The following is a 20,260-nucleotide window of genomic DNA, read 5'->3' on the forward strand; positions in this document are numbered from 1 at the left end:
GTCTTGGATTTCTGCTGATCAGCTCATCTGCCAGCTGAGTATCATTTAGGGATCACGTTGACACCACATGGACTGGAAAATCACCCAGCTGACCCATGCCCAAATTTATGACCCACAAATTCCTGAGATATAAAAAGTAACTGAGGTTTTAAGCTATTAAGTTTTGTAACAAATTGTTACTCAGCAATAGATAATCAGAGCATAGCATAAGCCTATTAAAAATCAACTGTGATTGTTCCTATTCCGACTCCTGTAATGATCTAATATAATTATATACTACATAATTTGATGATATACGAGTATAAAATAAAGAGATGTGTTCTTTCTATAAAATTCAATTACATTATCAGTAAAAATTAGCTGAAGAATAAACAGGCCTTTGGGAGAGGGATATTAGAAAAGTACTGAAGGAATCCTCTCTTAGATTGTTTTGCAAAGATCTCTGTTTTCTTTCTCTACTGCCCAGAAACTAAAATGTGCTAGTCTCTAATTTGGACCACCAAATTCTCTTAATTCTATGATCTCCTACTTCATTTTTTTTTTTTTTTTTTTTTTTTTTTTTTTTTTTTTCAGAGGGAGTCTTACTCCGTTGCCCAGGCTGGAGTGCAATGGTGCGATATCAGCTCCCTGCAACTTCCGCCTTCCTGGTTCAAGCAATTCTCCTGCCTCAGCCTCTCGAGTAGCTGGGATTACAGATGTACACCACCACATCCGGCTAATCTTTGTATGTTTAATAGAAACAGGGTTTTGCCATGTTGCCAAGGCTGGTCTGGAACTCCTGACCTCAAGTGATCCACCTGCCTTGGCCTCCCAAAGTGCTGATATTACAGATGTGAGCCACTGCACCTGGCCAATAGTCACAGTCTTCATTGCTATTCTCATCTGAGAGCCTTTTTTCTACTCATTCCCTCAATCTGGAATTATCTTCCCTTTATCTAGTTGGATTATTGTCTTGTTCAAATTTAACCTGCTCAGTGCAACTCATTAAGACACATTAATTTATGCTCTTTCCCAGGCCCTCATATTCCTGATTTCCCTTACCCTACTATTATTTTCCTTAGCACTTTTAGTTCGCTATCACACAACATAATTTATTAGCCCACCAATTACTGTCCTGATAGTGGGGAAAAAAGGGGACTTTTACCCTGAAGCAAACCACAAAAGATAAATAGACTATTTTGAAGCAAAGGTTTAGGATATCACATAAATCTGTGAATAAAATATCAACATTTTAAAACTTTACACCAGACTTTTTTTTTTTTTTTTTTTTTTGAGATGGAGCTTTGCTCTTGTTACCCAGGCTGTAGTGCAATGGCACAATCTCGGCTCACCGTAACCTCTGCCTCCCAGGTTCAAGTGATTCTCCTGTCTCAGCCTCTCAAGTAGCTGGGATTACCGACACATGCCATCATGCTTGGCCAATTTTGTATTTTTAGTATAGATGGGGTTTCACTGTGTTGGTCAGGCTGGTCTCGAACTCCCGACCTCAGGTGATCCACCCACCTCAGCCTCCCAAAGTGCTGGGATTACAGATGTGAGCCACTGTAACAGCCTATACTAGACTATTAAGAACTCAAGGTTGTCAACAAGGGCAGTGATAAGAAGAGGTCAACATGCTTTGCTATATTACACTGCCCTATGGCATACAGTTTGAATAGGCCAAGATAAAGCCCTGTTCCTGTATTTTTGAATGGATAAACAAAGTCCCTCTCGATGAGTACAGAGTTTGATTTTTAGCTACACTCTTTTAGGTAACCCAAAGCTTTTCTTGTCTGAAACTTATAAGTATGACAAGCCTCTGGAAGAAGTTATATCTAAATGCTGGAGTCAGCAAGTATAAGGCAAAATGTATACATTTCATTTTTACTTGTGTCACCAAACATCCCTTATAATTCAGCTGCTAATTGACTTTCCACTAATGTATTTATACAGAGTATTGTTTTTGCTTTTCTTTAATTTAACTAAAGGAATTGAATACTTACATTTAGTATCAAATTACTATAATGTGTCTTCTTTTAAAAATATAAAGGTAATTCAAAATATCAATTAAATCTGAATAGTGACTAGATTTTATTTAGATATGAGACATACCTAAATACTGTGGATACAAACCATGGTCTCTGCTTTCAGCAGCTTATGGCCCATGAACTTGAATATGAAGCCTGTCTGGGGTCAAATCCTAGCTCTGCCACTTACTTGTAGTCTTAGGTAAGTTACTCAATTTTTCTCAACTCCAATTTCATGGCCTATAAAAGAGAATTGGTTTATATGTCAATCATACCCCGATAAGGCAGTTTAAAAAATAAAAGAATGAATTATCTCTAAAGAAAAAAAGAATTGGTAAGAACTCCCCTATAGTGTGTGATAATTAAATAATCAAAACTAGAACAAAGTGTCATGCATGGGACATCATCCATATTAGAAGCTAAAAGTTTTCTCTCACTATTTTTATTTTCCTAAAATGAACTAGTATCTCTAGAAGATAAAACGAGACAATAAAACCAATTGAAAATATTTTCTTTTAACTATGTACAATGCTTTAAAATTAGCAAAGAAATTAAAATAGAATTTTGAAAAAAGTAATCAAATAGATTTGCTGTACTACTGATTGTATGGTCTTTACATTTGTATGTTTTATTTTTATATTTTGGTATTTTTAAGTATTATCCGGCATTCTGAAACATTTAGGTAAGAGATTGTATAGTTATTAGTGTTTCTATTATTATTATTCCACAGAGTCTCCCTCTGTCACCCAGGCTGGAGTACAATGGCCCGATCTTGGTTCATTGCAACCTCTGCCTCCTAGGTTCAAGTAATTCTCCTGCCTCAGCCTCCCAAGTAGCTGGGATTACAGGTGCCCACCACCATGCCAGACTAATTTTTTGTATTTTTAGTAGACAGGGTTTCACCATGTTGGCCAGGCTGGTCTCGACCTGATGACCTCAGGTGGTCTGCCCGCCTTGGCCTCCCAAAATGCTGGGATTACAAGCATGAGCCACTGTGCCCGGCCAGCTTTCCTATTTTTCTAAATGGAAAATAAGTTGTTGAGAGCCACACACGGAGTCTGTGATTTTATTTTCTTCAGGATATGTTGCATTTTATTGTGTATCTGTGTGTATTAAAGTGTGTGGAAGCCCTATGGAGATTTTTACATGTGAAATATACTAGTTAGTAATTCTCTGTGGGCAAGAGGCTAAGTTCACATATAGAAAACAGTTAAGATGCACTGATGTAACACAGATAAGGGTATTACTGTTAAGTGTATTGCCATTTTATGGTCATTCCAAACATGAAATGTTGCTTCATTCCAGAAATCATATTGCTATTATAATTCACCAGAAAACCTACACGTTCTTTCCCCCAATACACAGTCACTTAAAGCAAATATACAAAAAAAAAAAAAAATACAATGGAATATAGTTTAGGAATTAATGAAAATTTACAAAGCAGCAATCCCATTGAGAAGACAGAAGGCAAAACATTTTAAAAGCTATTGTGGCAAGGGAAAATTTTAGCAGTTTATAAATTAGTTATGTATTGTTCCAATTAACAAAGGTAGATGGTGCAGCATTTACTACAGACAGTTGATTCAGACATAAATCGGGCTACAAATTGTTTATATTTCAGAGAAACAAAAATATGTGATCAAAAACAGCTTGGCCGAGAGTGATGCCTCATGCCTGTAATCTTAGCACTTTGGGAAGCCAAGGCGGGCGGATCACCTGAGGTCAGGACTTTGAGACCAGCCTGGCCAACCCAGTGAAACCCTGTCTCTACTAAAAATATGAAAATTAGCCAGGCGTGATGGTTCGTGCCTGTAATCCCAGCTACCCAGGAGGCTGAGGCAAGAGAATTGCTCAAAGCCGGAAGGCAGAGTCTGCAGTGAGCAGAGATCCAGCCACTGCACAATCCAACTCCAGCCTGGGAGAGAGAGAGAGACTCTGCCTCAAAAACTAAGAAAAAAGAAAAAAAAAAAAAAAAAAAAAAAGTCCGTGCTCGGAGTCTCACGCCTGTAATTTAAGCACTTTGGAATTCAGAGGCAGGCTGATCACCTGACATCGGGAGTTCAAGACAAAACTGACCAACTGGGAGAAATTCCGTCTCTACTAAAAATACAAAATTAGCTGGGCGTGATGTGCATGCCTGTAATAGCAGGTACTCTGGAGGCTGAGGCGGGAGAATCTCTTGAACCCAGAAGGCGGAGGTTGCCGGGAGCCGAGATTGCACCATTGCACTCCAGCCTGGACAAGAGCAAAACTGAGTCTCAAAAAACAAAAAACAAAAAAACAAAAAAAAAAAGAAAAAGAAAAAAAAAGATATTTCCCACAAATGACATTAAACTATTTTTGTTTTTATTTAGTACTTGAATGTTATGCAATTTTTCAAAAGAGAAATACAATACAGTAGATGTAAAAAATGTAAAATATATGAAAACAGGGATATATCAGATATCTTAAGGAAAATATTCCTGAAACATACTTAAGATTTAATATTGAAATATATAATTGCTCAAAAATACATTAAAAATTGTTTAAAGAAATTCTGTTAAAAGCTGTGAGCCCCATTATGAAGGCAATACTCACTTCTTTACCTTTGTTATAAAATTAATTTTGTCCATAAATTTTTCATCAGTCAAGGCTTATCTATACACTTGAAAATTCAAATCCATGGGGATCTTAGAAAGATAGCATAGATAATATCTTTCTCTTTTAATACATGAAAACCAACTGCAGAAAGGCACAGACATCTTCAGTACTAAAGAAGTCATATGATACAATGTGTGTGTAGTTGATCTTAAGAAAAGGTAATCCTGACACACTGCTGCTTTAGGCTAGTTAATTTCTAAAGCTATATCCAAGAATATTGCTAAAAATATCAGCTGTGTTATTTTCATTCAATCTATTTCCTTCAAACATTCTATTTTTCAAAATTAGGTTTCATTTGAGCATTACTGACTTCAGAAGAAAAGGTAATATTTTAAAAAGGCCCTGACTGGGCATGGTAGCTCATGCCTGTAATCCCAGCACTTAGAGAAGCCGAGGCAGGCGAATCATTTGAGGTCAGGAGATTGAGAGCAGCCTGGTCAACATAGTGAAATCCCATCCACACTAAAAAAAAAAAAAAAAAAAAAAAGCCAGGTCTGGGAGTGGTGGTGGGCACCTGAAATCTCAGCTACTTAGGAGGCTGAGGCAGGAGAATTGCTTGAGTCTGGGAGGTGGAGGTTGCAATGAGCAGAGATCACACCATGGCACTCCAGCCTGGGCGGCAGAATGAGTCCTCAGAAAAAATTAGTAGTAATATTCAAAGGCAGGTCTGAGAGCTCCTTTTTCTTCTAAATTAGGTGTATTTCCTCAGTCTTTGAATTTACTTTAAATTGGTTTATAAATAATAATCCTGAATCTTTCTAGCTGCCTGCCACAAAGATGGATATTTAGATATACTGTGGAATATTTCATTATTCCTGTTTTATTTCTTAGATGAAAAATCACCAAAAAAAGGAGACAGAAATGTGATCCTTTCCTAACCCCAATTTTTCCTCTTGAAATCTTGCTATGAATTATGTTGACCTTTGGTTGTAGGAATTTCTTTATATTTGTATTTGCTTGTTGCTTTGTATATAAACTCCATTCATGGGGTCTTTTGTCAACTCATTATATTATCCTTTTAGAATACGGTCAAAGGCAAGCCCATATTACAATCCAATTGTCATTTCTAAGAGGATATTGGAATTGCTCATGTACAGTGTAGAAGGTTATTTTACACTAAAAAATAACCTCTCACTTACCAAAAGAAAGTGAAAACAATGACATTTTTATTTTTAGTGATTTAATTACATTCTCTTATCCATGTGATTTTCTTTATCTAATTTAACAGAATTATCAGAGACATAGTCTGATTACATATCATCTTTCTTTTTCCAGAAATACAAAGCAAAATGTAACCTTCATTTCTGTTTATAATCTTAAATTATCCCCGTGGATTCACACGTCTGCCCTGATTTTGGGCTAATAACAACAATTTTAATTTTCCTATTCTTTTAACGAAAGTAATATTCCTCTCTCCTTTTCTGAAAATGAATGCCTTTATGCTTTGGGAAGGGAATATTCTTCTTTGATGTTTTCCTTCTCCTTCAGTTGACCTACGCTATTAATAATCTTCACAATATCAATATTGTTGCAACTTAGACACAGACTATGTTTATCAGCATTTCTTTTTTTTTTTTTTTTTTTTTTTTTTTTTTATTGAGATGGAGTCTTGCTGTGTCACCCAGGCTGGAGTGCAGTGGCTCAATCTCTGCTCACAGCAACCTCCACCACCCCGGTTCAAGCGATTCTCCTGCCTTAGCCTCCTGAGTAGCTGGGACTACAGGCACCTGCCACCACACCTGGCTAGTTTTGTACTTTCAATAGAGACAGGGTTTTACCATGTTGTCCAGGCTGGTCTCAAACTCCTGATCTCAGGTGATCTGCCCACCTCGGCCTCCCAAAGTGCTGGAATTACAGGTGTGAGCCACTGCACCCAGTCAGCATTTAAATCCAGATGCCACGACAGGAGCCTCTGGGCCTTAAAGAAATGCAGTCAGGTAGCCAGGTGTGGTGGCTCATATCTGTAATCCTAACATTTTGGAAAGCCAAGGTGAGAGGATCACTTAATGTCTAGAGTTTGAGACCAGCCTGGACAACATAGGGAGATGCCATCTCTACAAAGAAAAAAAAATTACTAGTCATGGGCTGAGACAGGAGGATCACTTTAGCCCAGGAGTTTGAGGATTCAGTGGGCTGATCACATCACTACACTTCAGACCGAGTCACAAAGCAAGACCTCATCTCTAAAAAATAAATAAAAGAATAAGAAATAAATGCAGCCACTTGGAATCAATGCTGTTTTTCAGATCTTTGAGCTTCTCAATAACATTAAGAACCCTGGTAATACCATTCAGGACATAGGCATAGGCAAGGACTTCATGACTAAAACACCAAAAGCAATGACAACAAAAGCCAAAATAGACAAATGGGAGCTAATTAAACGTAAGCACTTCTGCACAGCAAAAGAAACAATCATTAAAGTGAACTGGCAACCAGAAGAATGGGCAAAAATTTTTGCAAGCTGCCCATCTGACAAAGGCCTAACGTCCAGAATCTACAAAGAACTAAAACAAATTTACAAGGAAAAAAACCAACAACTCCATCAAAGAGTGGGCAAAGGATATGAACAGACACTTTTCAAAAGAAGACATTTATGTGGCCAACAAACATATGAAAAAATGCTCATCATGACTGGTCATTAGAGAAATACAAATCCAAACCACATTGAGATGCCATCTCACGCCAGTTAGAATGGCGATCATTAAAAAATCAGGAGACAACAGATGCTGGAGAGGATGGGGAGAAATAGGAACGCTTTTACGCTGTTGGTGGGAGTGTAAATTAGTTCAGCCATTGTGGAAGACTGTGTGGTGATTCCTCAAGGATCTAGAAATAGAAATTCCATTTGACGCAGCAATCCCATTACTGGGCATATACCCAAAGGATTGTAAATCGATCTATTATAAAGGCACATGAACACGTATGTTCACTTTGGCACTCTTCACAATAGCAAGGACCTCGAACCAACCCAAATGCCCATCAACCATAGACTGGATAAAGAAAATGTGGCACACATACACCATGGAATACTATGAAGCCATAAAAAAGGATGTGTTCATGTCCTTTGCAGGGACATCAATGAATCTGGAAACCATCATTCTCAGCAAACTGACACAAGAACAGAAAACCAAATACCACATGTCCTCCCTCATAAGTAGTTGTTGAACAATTAGAACACATGGACACAGGGAGGGGAACATCACCCACTTGGGGTTTGTTGGGGGTTGTGGGGCTAGGGGAATGATAGCAGGGGGTGGGAAGGTTGGGGAGGGATAAAATTAGGAGAAATACCTAATGTAGGCGACCGGGGGATGGATGCAGCAAACCACCATGGCATGTGTATACCTATGTAACAATCCTGCACGATCTGCACATGTACCCCAGAACTTAAAATAAATAAAAAAAAAAAACCCTGGTAAATAAATATACTAACCAGTGGCAAGAATAATTGATTGTAAGTGGCTGAATGTTTTGCTATTTTTGCTTTTTTAAAAATAGAAGATTTTGACAACATAAAGTCTTCACCCAAAGGAATAATAATAATGAAAACAGTAAACATCCACTGTGTTCAGAAAATCACAGAATACATGTATACCAAAATAAAAATAATCCCTTTTCATCTCTGAGAATACTCCCAAACTTGTCCATCATGATCTTATTAAAAGGAATTCTTCACTAATGTTTAGCAAAGCTGAGGAATGTACTTACATCACTACCAGAGTATGCACTGGTGGCCAAAATGTCCTAACAACTTCTTCAGGGCTTAAATATTTTAGGACTTTGAGTTCAAAGATGTATAAAATAGAGGCCCTGTCTTCAAGGACTTCATAACTTCTATGCATATGGTATGTGCTAGCGTGGATGATAGAAGAGTTGCACTTAGCCTTAACCATGGCAGGAAGATTTATTGGAGGAGATAAAACTTTGAAGATAAGCAAGAGAGCCAGATTAAAAATAAAACAAAGTAGAAGGAGGGAAGAATTGGTGTTTTAAGAAGAAAAACAAATACAAATAACGTGCTCTTGCTGATGGGTAATTCTTTGTATATTTTCATACTCCTATTTAGTGTGTACCTATTTTTCTCACAGTATATCTAAATACACTATTACCTGACTTCCCCAGGTCAAAGGCTACAAGACCAAATATACAATAAAAAATCTATTGAGAAGATACAGTTCTTTACATGCACAGACGGCTATTGCAAGCACCTCTGTCAAATGTCCTTGCTGATATTGGCCTGACCCACAATTTAAATGTTTGGGTAGCCTCAAGAAATTGTTCGTATTTTTTAATGTCCTTTGAAATTATTACTCTAGTCATGCATTATATGATCAAAGATACACAAAACTGATGTCCAATGGAAGCGTAAGCTTTGACAGTTAACATCCTTTATAGATAATAAGGTATTTAAATTCATTTCCATGATCTATTAGTTTCCTGGGGCTGCTGTTACAAAGTACTAGAAACTGGGTAGGGTTTTTGTTTGTTTGTTTTTAGCAGAAACATATTGTCTCACAGTTCTAGAGGGAAGAAGTTCAAAATCAAAGTTTTGGAAAGGCCATGCTCTCGCTGAATACTCTAGGGGAGAATCTGTTCTATGCTTGTTTTTTAGCTTCTGGTATTGCTAGCAATCCTTGGCGTTCTTTGGCTTACATACACATCACTCAGATCTCTGCCTCTATCACATGGGATTCTCCCTGTGTGTCTTCTCTGTATTTCTTCTCTTCTTCTTATAAAAACATCAGGCATGTTAGAATAAAAGCCCACCCCACTCCAGTATGACATCGTCTTAACTAATTACATCTGCAAAGACCCCATTTTCAAACAAAGCCACATTTTTGAAGTTCCAGAAAAGACATGAAGTTTGAGGGTGCACTGTCTAACCCAGTGCACACGGTAACACAATCCTCAATGAACTGACTTTGGTCAGTCTCTCAATTTTCAACTCCACTCCTCAACTACTACAGCCAACTTAGTGGGCAGACAAATATATGTATTGAATGAGAAACAGTCCTTAGCTGGTAGAAGTAAAGTAGGGACGGGATTGGTGGCTCACACCTCTAATCCCAGCACCTTGGGAGGCCGAGGCGGGAGAATCACCTGAGGTCAGGGGTAGGAGACCAGCCTGGCTAACATGGCGAAACCCCATCTCTACTAAAAATACAAAAAATAGCTGGGTGTGGTGTCGTGCACCTGTAGTTCCAGCTACTTGGGAGGCTGAGGTGGGAGAATCACTTGAACCCGGTAGGTGGAGGTTGCAGTGAGCTGAGGTCAAGCCACTGCACTCCAGCCTGGGCGACAAGAGAGAAACTCCTTTTTTTTTTAGGGAAAAAAAAAAAAAAAAAAAAAAAGAGTTCCGTGGTGGAGGTTTTAAAAAAAAAAAGAGAGAGAGAGAAACTCCATCTCAGAAAACAAAAAGCCAACAAAAACAAAAACAAAAAAAAAAACAAGAAAGTAAAGTAGAGAGAAGCTAAAGAGTAAATCTGTAAGTACTTGCTGGGCACAGAAGTCATCCTTGGGTATAAAGCTATCAGTACACAGAAGTCAAACATAACTCATTTAGGTCAAGCATAATTATCGTAATAAAAAGTCATTATCTTATGGCCTCACATAAAATTATTGCCTATATATTTCTGTGTTGGTCCTTCATAATACTTGGATTTACTGTAGAACTGTATATTTGTTTCAATTTTGAGTGTTCTGTAATTCCTTAATTATTTGCTAGCCTCATATAGTTTGCAGCTCTCCAGCCTTTAAGTTCAGCCATATGGCAACCTGAAGAACCTGAGGGACTGAGAGAATGTCTTAAATGAGAAGCCCATGGTGGCCAGCTTCATCAGAAACCTACTGTAACTCTGGTTTTAGCCAGGTTCTTTGTTCCCTGTGACTCACTCTCTGACTTATGTTGTCTTTTCGGTCCCCACAGGCCTGAACTCCTAGCTAGAAAGAGCTCTCTTTAGTTACTGATCCCATCTGTTTCTTGACCTCCACTCTGATCCTCCACTGGGCATGCTCAGGATAGGAAATAGTGTCATAATAGATAATCCTGACACTCTGTTCTGTTTCTTCATGTTGGTTAATTACCATCCAAGGCCTTGAGGACTTCATTAACTGCTCTTAAATGTCAGGTCTCCGTACCTATTGACTGTTATGGAGCAGGCCTATTGGTGACCAAAGCAGCATAAACTAGCATCTGTTCTTCAGATAACATGTCCCAGTACCCCAATTAATTGTCCTAGCCCCGGTCTATACAGTTTTCAGAACCTGGTCATTATTTATTTGGTCTGTATGCAAACCAACCCCATTTAAATCACATTCATCTACCCAGGACTCTCATTTATCAATCAAAATGACATTTTAAATGTCAGATGAGTTATGGTATATCCATTGAGTGATCATGATAACATATTCCCTCATATTTAGGAGATAAACTGTCTGCTTACGTCAATATTTTTAAACACTGAAGTAAGTGTCAAAGGTATGAAAATTAATGATGAAATTTATCACTTCAATATTCTGCATGCTTAAAAGATAGGAGTCACATCTGCAAGACTACTTACCCTCCAATAACTTACTATAACAACCCAAAATGATAGCTGACATTCAAAACTAGGTGTCTATCATTTAACAAATATGTTACAAATATTTTTTCATGTACTATTCATATCACTGTTATTTTCCCACTTCATAGACACAGGCTTAGTGAAGTTTCATAACTTTTTCAACATTACAGTGAAACATGTCTGAGTTTCTTTAGTGGCTTTGCTTTACTGCCTTCCATTTAATACCTCAATTTTTTTTTTATTATACTTTAAGTTGTGAGATTCATGTGCAGAACGTGCAGGTTTTTTACAAAGGTATATACATGCCATGGTGGTTCACTACACCCATCAACCCATCATCTACATTAGGTATTTTTCCTAATGCTATCCCTCCCCTAACCCACGACCCATTGACAGACCCCTGTGCGTGATGTTCCCCTCCTTGTGTCCATGTGTTCTCATTGTTCAGCTCCCACTTATCAGTGAGAACATGCAGTGTTTGGTTTTCTGTTCCTGTCTTAGTTTGCTGAGAATGATGGTTTCCAGCTTAACCCGTGTCCCTGCAAAGGACATGAACTCATTGTTTTTTATGGCTGCACAGTATTTCGTGGTGTATATGTGCCACATTTTCTTTGTCCAGTCTATCATTGGTGGGCATTTGGGTTGGTTCCAAGTCTTTGCAATTGTGAATAGTGCTGCAGTAAACATATGCGTGCATGTGTCTTTATAGTAGAATGATTTATAATCCTTTAGGTATATACTCAATAATGGGATTGCTGGGTCAAATGGTATTTCTGGTTCTAGATCCTTGAGGAATTGAATATCTCAATTTTTAATTACAATTTTAATACAGTCAAGTTTTATCTGTATAACATTCATATTTGGTACTTTTAACCTCACAAATTCCTTTCATGTTTCTTTCTTCTTCTCGTTCTTGTTCTTTTTTTTTTTTTTTTTTTTTTTGAGACAGCGTATTGCTCTGTTGCCCAGGCTGAAGTGCAGTGGCACGACCTTGGCTCACTGCAACCTCCACCTCCTGGGTTCAAGCAATTCTCCTGCCTCAGCCTTCTGAGTAGCTGGGACTACAAGCACCCACCACCATGCCTGGTTAATTTTTGTATTTTTAGTAGAGGTGGGGTTTCCCCATGTCGGCCAGGCTGGTCTGGAACTCCTGACCTCGAATGATCCACTTACCTCAGCCTCCCAAAATGATGGGATTACAGGTGTGAGCCACTGTGCCGGACCATCAAATTTCTTTCATATTTCTGCATGTATTGATTAGTTTGACCAACAATGGCCCCCAAGCCACCTCCATACAAACACCCCATTTGTGGTCAGACACAGCAGACAGCTTTTCAGACTTTACCACAAACTTAACTTTTCTGTCCATGCCTACCTTGGGCTGACACTTGGTGACACCAACTTCCCCCTTTCAAACTTCACTTTCCCAACTCTTAATTCCATGTTGAACACTATCATTCCCATATTATCTGACATGTCTTTTAGTTTTTAACTAAATCATTTACTTTATATTCTTGGAAAATTTATTAACTTGTATGTATGTCACTTTCATGTAATTTTTTATTAAAACAACAACAACAGGCCTACCTCTAAACTATATACTGACAATCCCCAATTTACAATGGTTCTACCATTGCAAAGACAATTTTTTGACTTTGCAATGGTACGAACTAGTACACATTCAGTAGAAATCACACTTTGAGTATCCATACAACCATTAGGGTTTTCACTTTAAGTACAGTGTTGAATAAATTTCTTAAGATACTCAATACTTTATTATAAAATAGAATTTCTGTTAGATAATTTTACCCAAATGTAGGCTAATTTCAGTGTTCTGAGCATGTGTAAGGTAGACTAGTGTAAGCTATGATGTTTGGTAGGTTAGGTATATTAAATGCCTTTTCCACTTATAATATTTTCAAATTTTGGTAGGTTATTGGGAAATAACCCCATTGTAAGTCAAGGGATATCTGCAACACATTTAGGAGAAATAGAGGCAAGGTGTCCTCTAGGGAGAACTCAGCTACCAGGGCCACAGCCTGGTCAGGGACATTGCCTCTATGTGAAGGAAGGCTCTGCTTCCTCAGGGCAGACACAGTCCCATGAGTGTGACTTGGATGCCTTTACAAAGGGCTGAATTTCAGTCCTCACCTGCATTCTCAGCTGAGCGTGCCTGAGCATGCAAAAATAGCACAATGGTACATGGGACCCTTAAATACATTCCATTAAAACAAATACATAAATTTGGCAGGGCAAAGTCAAGTTTAGAAATCTATTATTCAAAACCCAGAAAGGATTCTGAAGTCCTTCAGTGATCTTAGATTGTCACCTTTGAAGAACCCATTAAATATAATACCAATATCTGACCTCATTTATCAAGAGGAAATGTGAATTTCTCTCAAAGGGTGTTGAGTAGATATCAAGTGTTTACTATCTCTAACAAACAGAACTCATCCAGATGATAATCTTTGTCTCGCCTGCCAGTGATGATCTAGTAAACTTATTGAGACAACAATTTTTTTTTGAGCAAACTTTAAGACAATATAACAAAATTTAAAGACAAAACTAAGAATTTTTAAACCTTTAATCTTATTTAAGTTGGAACTCTATCAAGACTTCAATGTCCAAGCTAGGTGTTAAAAATTCTCTATTGCTCTAATAATTTCTCCTCAAATTTTGTAACATATTTGATATTGCAGAACTCTGCATTGTAATTGCATTCTATTGCATATGAAATATGTCGCATATCTCATGTAATACTAAAGCAAAACATTGAAGGAAAATTACTGTCCTAATCCTACAGATGAGGAAATTGAGTCTCAGTATACTTAGATCATCTTTCTAAAGGAAACACAAGACCTTTGTCTTTATCAATTACTCACATCATTTATTTTATTTATTGAGCACTGTCCTAAGGTTATTACACATGGTGGCTGCTCTTTTAATCATCAACAGTCCAACAAGGTGTAGGTGCTATTATTTTCCCCATGTTTACAGAAGAGTAGATTGAGGAACAGTAGAGAGGTTAAATAATGCACCCAAGGTCAAATGCTGGTAGAGAATAAAACCATTTGTTATGTATGAGTACCTATTTCTTACCAAATTCTTTATATGTATTATGTTCAGTATTTTAGGAAGCAGAATGGCTGATCTCAGCTCACTGCAACCTCAGCCTCCCAGGTTTAAGCGATTCTCCTGCCTCAGGCTCCCTAGTAACTGTGACTACAGGCATGTGCCACTATGCCCAGCTAATTTTTGTATTTTTAGTAGAGACAAGGTTTCACCGTGTTGGCCAGGATGGTGTTGATATCTTGACCTCATGATATGCTCACCTCAGCCTCCCAAAGTGCTGGGATTATAGGTATGAGCCACCGCTCCTGGCCAAGGGTGATATTTTATTCCCATTTTATTACGGATACATCTGAGGTTGAGAAAGGTTAAACAATACAACCAAATTTACATGACTAATGAGTGACAACCAGAAATCAAGTCCACCTTTTGCTGTTTCTGAAACATGTATTATTCCCAGGTTACCCTTTAATCTCTCAATAACAGCTCATGCAATCCCTCCTTCCCATCTCACAAAACCTGTTCTGGGCTCTATGTCTACCGCAATTAAGTTCAAGAGTAGAGAGAGCTTATCGCACAAGACTTTACCATTTACTCCTTTTCAATATTTTTTTACCTCATTATTTGTCTTTCTCTCCCATAGTTAACAACATTTAATTTACTCCTGAAACTATCCCTACACTAATCTGAAGTTGTTAAGTTACTAAGTTATTTTCAATTCATATTTCCAAAATTAATTATCAAAGAGCTGGAAGTGAGCTGTGGCAGAGTAAGCCTTTGGATGGGGAAGGTAATTATAAATTTTCTATAGCTCTGGTTATGGAACGTGATCTGGACAGTGAAAGTTGGATAGAGAGGGAAGCTGCTGGGGGTAGGGTGGCTAAAACGCCCTTTTAGAATCTGAGGATATGAGTTCAAGTTTCACAGCTAACACCTGCTAAATCTGTAGTTTGTAAGTTGCAAAATTTCAAAGAATCTTATATTCCTCTTGGATAAGAGACAGGTAATAAAAACTACCTGTCACATATGGTTTTGTAGAAAATCCAATAAAATAACTGTGGAAAGTCTGAAATGATCAAGTGCCATTAAAATACCAAATACCATTTTAATAATTACCTTGTGATCAAATGGTTAGAGACTTTAACTGCCAGACTGTATGCTCAAATCAGTGCAGTATAGGCTTTAAAGCAGGGCCAACACATGGTTCAAATTCATTTGAATAAGTGTAAACTTACAGGATTCTTTGAAAGTTGAAAAAATAATTAGTAAGAAAATTGAGATGAAGCCCTGCAGTAGGAAAACAGCACTTAGAAAAAGATAAAAGTGAATAGATGTGTCAAACGCAGATTTAATGGGAGTTGAATAAAAGGGTCAAATATGTGAAACCGACTCAAAGATTTTGAGTCTGAGGGATTGGAAGAGGCAGAGGACTCCTGTTGGAAGAGTGGGTCAAATCGTAGAATCAGAAAACACGCACACACTAAAAACATTGGTTTTGAATATTTTGAGGGCCATAACCTAGAAGATAAAGGCTGTTCTATGTTGAATTATCTAAGTCAATTTCTGACCTCTGTTTTTATGTTGCTTTTTTTAGCATTATCAAATTCTTCCTCACTTAAGACTCTGTAACATTTTTATTATTTATATGCTTGTGTAAGTAATTCATATCATGTGATTGTGCTCCAAAAATTTTTAGTAGCTTAATAGCATTTTACTGTTTCTGAGAATAACCTGCAATATTATGTTACTATTTGTTATATTTGGTCTAGAAACGGCATAAACTATTGACAGAAGATTGACATTTTAAAATTCTCTAATAAACTGGAGGAAGGTCCACCTCTGATGGAACTCTTCAGTGCACAGAAGGCAAATAATAGACTTTGCCATCTTCCCATGGCTTCGCTTAATACAAATTTGAAAAATACATAAAATTTAAAAATGAACTCATAACATTTCTATTTTCTCCCAAAACATTGTGATATGTTCAGGCCAATCACAGGTGTGAAAATGATGGAATCAAATCCTTACAGAATAGATATTTATAACAGACCTCTTTGGGTCAAGACAACTTTCCAAAATACACAGAAGTGTCAGGAGAAATGTGCTCAGAATTGCATTTCTCTCTTACTCATAGTGATAAGGGGACCTTGCAACTCAAGTGTTGTAGAGGAGGTTAAAAGTTCTTTAAAGTGAAAACATTCTCAACTTCCAGAACACAACATGGAAGTCAACCCACTCATGTTTTCTAAGCTAAAATCTTAGAAAGTCATTGTTGACTACCCATGAGCCTCTGCTACTCACAGCCAATCTGTTGTTAAATGCTGTGAGTTCTTTTTTTATTGTATTGTGTGTCTTCATAACTTTTTTCTTCACTTGCCAAAATGAAATCCATATGTTTCTCCCCACTGTGCTGCATGGTTCTCCAGTAAAGACTATAGCTATTTTTTTCTGCTTACTTTTATATACTAAATAGATTTTTTAGACAGGAATTTAAAAATCACTTTGTCTCCTTGTAGGTGCCCGTTGTTACAGACCAAGGCTGGTCCACACCCTTAGAGGTTGTTTAATTAAATGAATTTGATATGACAGAGTATTACACACTGTCTTCTGTCTTGTGGACAGAATAATCACAAAGCAAGTTTTTCACAAAAGGAAGGGAAAAGCTTGTGCCAAATTTATCTGTGTAACACTAGAAATAAATATTTTTAAAATATATTTATTGCTTAATTAAAAAAACCCTGGCCATTTCTGAGTTTTAAGCTATCACTGGAAGCTTTATAATTTAAGTTTTTATTTACTTGCTAAATATGATTGGGCTGTTTAACTGTAATCATTAGTCTTATTCCTTAGCCAGTGTAGAGCTTAATAAATTCACCTTTAGATTATCAATAATAAACATGCATGCCAAAATTTAATAATGCAATAGTCTGTAAACTCCCTGGCTTACTTTCTAAACACAGATAAACAGAGTTATTGAAGAAGAATCATGTATGGATATGTCAGAGGCATAAACTCTTTTTGAGAGTCATTATTATTACACTACTTTCACAGCATACCTTTAACCAAGATCAAAAATAACGGAGGATATATCAGAAAATAAGTGGTCCGATTAACAATTTGCCAGGCCTGAAATGCAGACTTTAATATGAAAACTGCTCTAGCACAACAGGGTCTACAGGCAATCAACAATCCTGTTCCCTTCCTACTCCTGGGTAAGCATGGCTAATAGATCACTGCACTCTCCTACAGAGGCCAGATGGGAACTTCTTCACATTTTATTTCAAGAAGATACTACTAATTAATTAGGGTTGGCACTTGAGGTTATTATTCACTTTGCTGTATTTTCTTTTATTTTTTTGCATACAGACTTTGACAACTAAATTAAAATCATATTGAACATCTCTTTCAATGTGATATTAGGACATTTCTAGATGTGCTTACTTAAATCTACAGATTTTGAGCTATAAGGGACTTGAGTTTAGGAATTTAATTTAAATTTGACTAATAGCATACAGTTTTCTACTTCAGCCTAATAAACTCACTGACTCTAATAACTAATTCTAAAAACAACATGTCCTTACCATCCTGACAAACCCACAGAGCTTCTGCTCCTTCCTCCTACATGTCAGTTTGGGTTTCAGCATTGCATGGCAAAAATCTCTATTTTCTTTATGTGTTAGAAGTTCATAATTGGAAGTGTGAATAAAAGTTAGGGGAAAAATAACTTAAACTTCGGCAGCAGGAAAAGATAATCTTTTATGTCTGTCAAGTTTTAGAGCATGCAATAAGCAAGAACATCCATCAAAAACTTCTTCTGTGGCTTGAGGAAATGTGGGGAGTGCCTGGGTATGACGCTATTTTTCTTGTAAAATTTTTGATAAACACATGTCTGTCATAAGTGTGACTCACAACTATTAACTAAACAATTTATAACTCCAACGATTTCACCTAAATTACACAAAGGTGTATTTAGAATATAAATAAGAATAGCCAGTATGAAAAATAAATGTATTCAGAGAAAAGACAAATAATACAGCTCAGGAATGAAACGTTTCTCAGTTTCTCAGCTAAGGGACAACATAGGCTCACAATTCATCTAGGTGTTCTTTCCTCAGTTGCTCTGAGTACATATTTATACAAACACAATAAAAGAAGTACCAGAACCAACTAAGTAGTAAACAAAAGGGGAAAGAGATGATTTTGTAATTTGCAATGCTCATGCATAGAAAAAAAAATGAAGGTAATAATAGCACAAAAAGAAAACAAGGTCATCAAGAAAGAAGAGGAAGAAAACTAGAACACACAGGACATGAAGATGTGGAGTTAAAACCAGGCAGCTATAGTGGGGCAGTAACTGAGGGTAAAGGAAGTGCTCAAGTTTTGATGTATAGGAAGAAAAGAAGGTAACTGAAAGTGATTAACGATGTTGTTTTGGCAACAGAATAGCAGATTAAGGGCAGCTTTCTGAACTGATTGGAAAGGATGCTGAAGGAAGGAAAGATGCTCAGTGTGGGAAACTGGAGATGATAAGATACAGGAATATCAGGTCAAGAGAGATCTCAGCAGTATATTCTAGATTTTAAAAATATAATGGGGCGATTGATATAGTTTAAATAATAGTCTAGGTGTTAGAAAGAGACACAGCTCAACAATATCACTATCAATCATCGCTGAGAAAAGGCAAGGAATAATTTAACAGGAATGATAAGCTTACAGGAAATTAAAAGTGAAATAAGATATATGAGAAGATGTGAGAAGAGAATAACAGGGGATTATTCTTTAAAACATGGAAGTAAATTTAATCAACATTTCCCTTTCCAAATAGGAATCAATAGTCCTGAATTAAAACTTATAGTGGGCCGGGCATGGTGGCTCACACCTGTAATCTCAGCACTTTGGGAAGCATAGGTGGGCAAATCATGAGATCATGAGATCGAGACCATCCTGGCTAACATGGTGAAACCCTGTCTCTACTAAAAGTACAAAAAATTAGCCAGGCATGGTGGGACCCACCTGTAGTCCCAGCTACTCAGGAGGCTGAGGCAGGAGAATCGCTTGAACCCAGGAGGTGGAGGTTGCAGGGAGCAGAGATTGCACCACTGCACTCCAGGCTGGCGACAGAGAGAGACTCCATCTCAAAAACAAACAAACAAAACCTTATAGTGAAATATACAGCATAATTTTCTATATACAGATGAATTCAATAGGAGAAATACTTAATTTCTAATCTTTGAAAGCATAAAGTTATCTTGATTTGTAAAGTTTTCAGATCATTCCTCTATTAAATATCAGTGACTTTGCTTATTCCTTTTTCAGATATTATGGGGTATCCAAAAAAGTGTGTTACCTGATTTATACACTTATGTCTATTTTTAAAAAATTGCTTTTAATATAATCTCTCCTCTTTTCATTTCAAAGAATGGAATATAGTAGAAAGAACCTTGAACAAAAAAGTCATGGCTGGGCTTTATTTTTGAATATATATATATATATTTCTCAGTGTGTATTCATTGAGTGAATGAGCAATTTAAGCTGTCTAAGCTGCCTTTTACTAGCTTATCAAATAAAAGAATTAATTTCTACTGAAATAAATCTAGAAGGCTATGAATGGGATATTAACACATTTAAAAGTGGCTTAACATAGAAAAAGCACCATCAATATGTATCACTGATTTGCTTATCCATTCCACAAATTAAGTACCTACTATGGACCAGGTGCTGTCTTGGTTCTGGGATACATCTATGAATGACACTAAAATTGTTCCTGCTCTCCTATCAGATATTGGTATGATTAAAAACTGACCTATTTCTGAGAAGTTCTGAGAATTCTTTCTGTAGTAGGAGACAATACTTGAATAATTTCTCCCAAAGAACATTTAAAAACACAGTTATGAAAGCTGGAGAGTAATCCAGATTATTGTCCTTGGTTCAGTAGTTTGCTTTTCTACTATTCTTTTATACATTTTACTGTAGATAAACTAA

General features: G+C 36.9%; 1 protein-coding gene across 4 annotated transcripts in view; it reads right to left on the reverse strand.

Moving 5' to 3' along the window:
* Positions 1-20,260, reverse strand: part of DMD (dystrophin) — a 2,282,798-nt gene that overhangs the window by 2,077,711 nt on the left and 184,827 nt on the right. The window lies entirely within an intron of this gene.

The sequence above is a fragment of the Sapajus apella genome, unplaced genomic scaffold (assembly GCF_009761245.1).
Source record: "Sapajus apella isolate SASKATOON/1434 unplaced genomic scaffold, GSC_monkey_1.0 scaffold17, whole genome shotgun sequence".
Classification (NCBI taxonomy): Eukaryota; Metazoa; Chordata; class Mammalia; order Primates; family Cebidae; genus Sapajus; species Sapajus apella.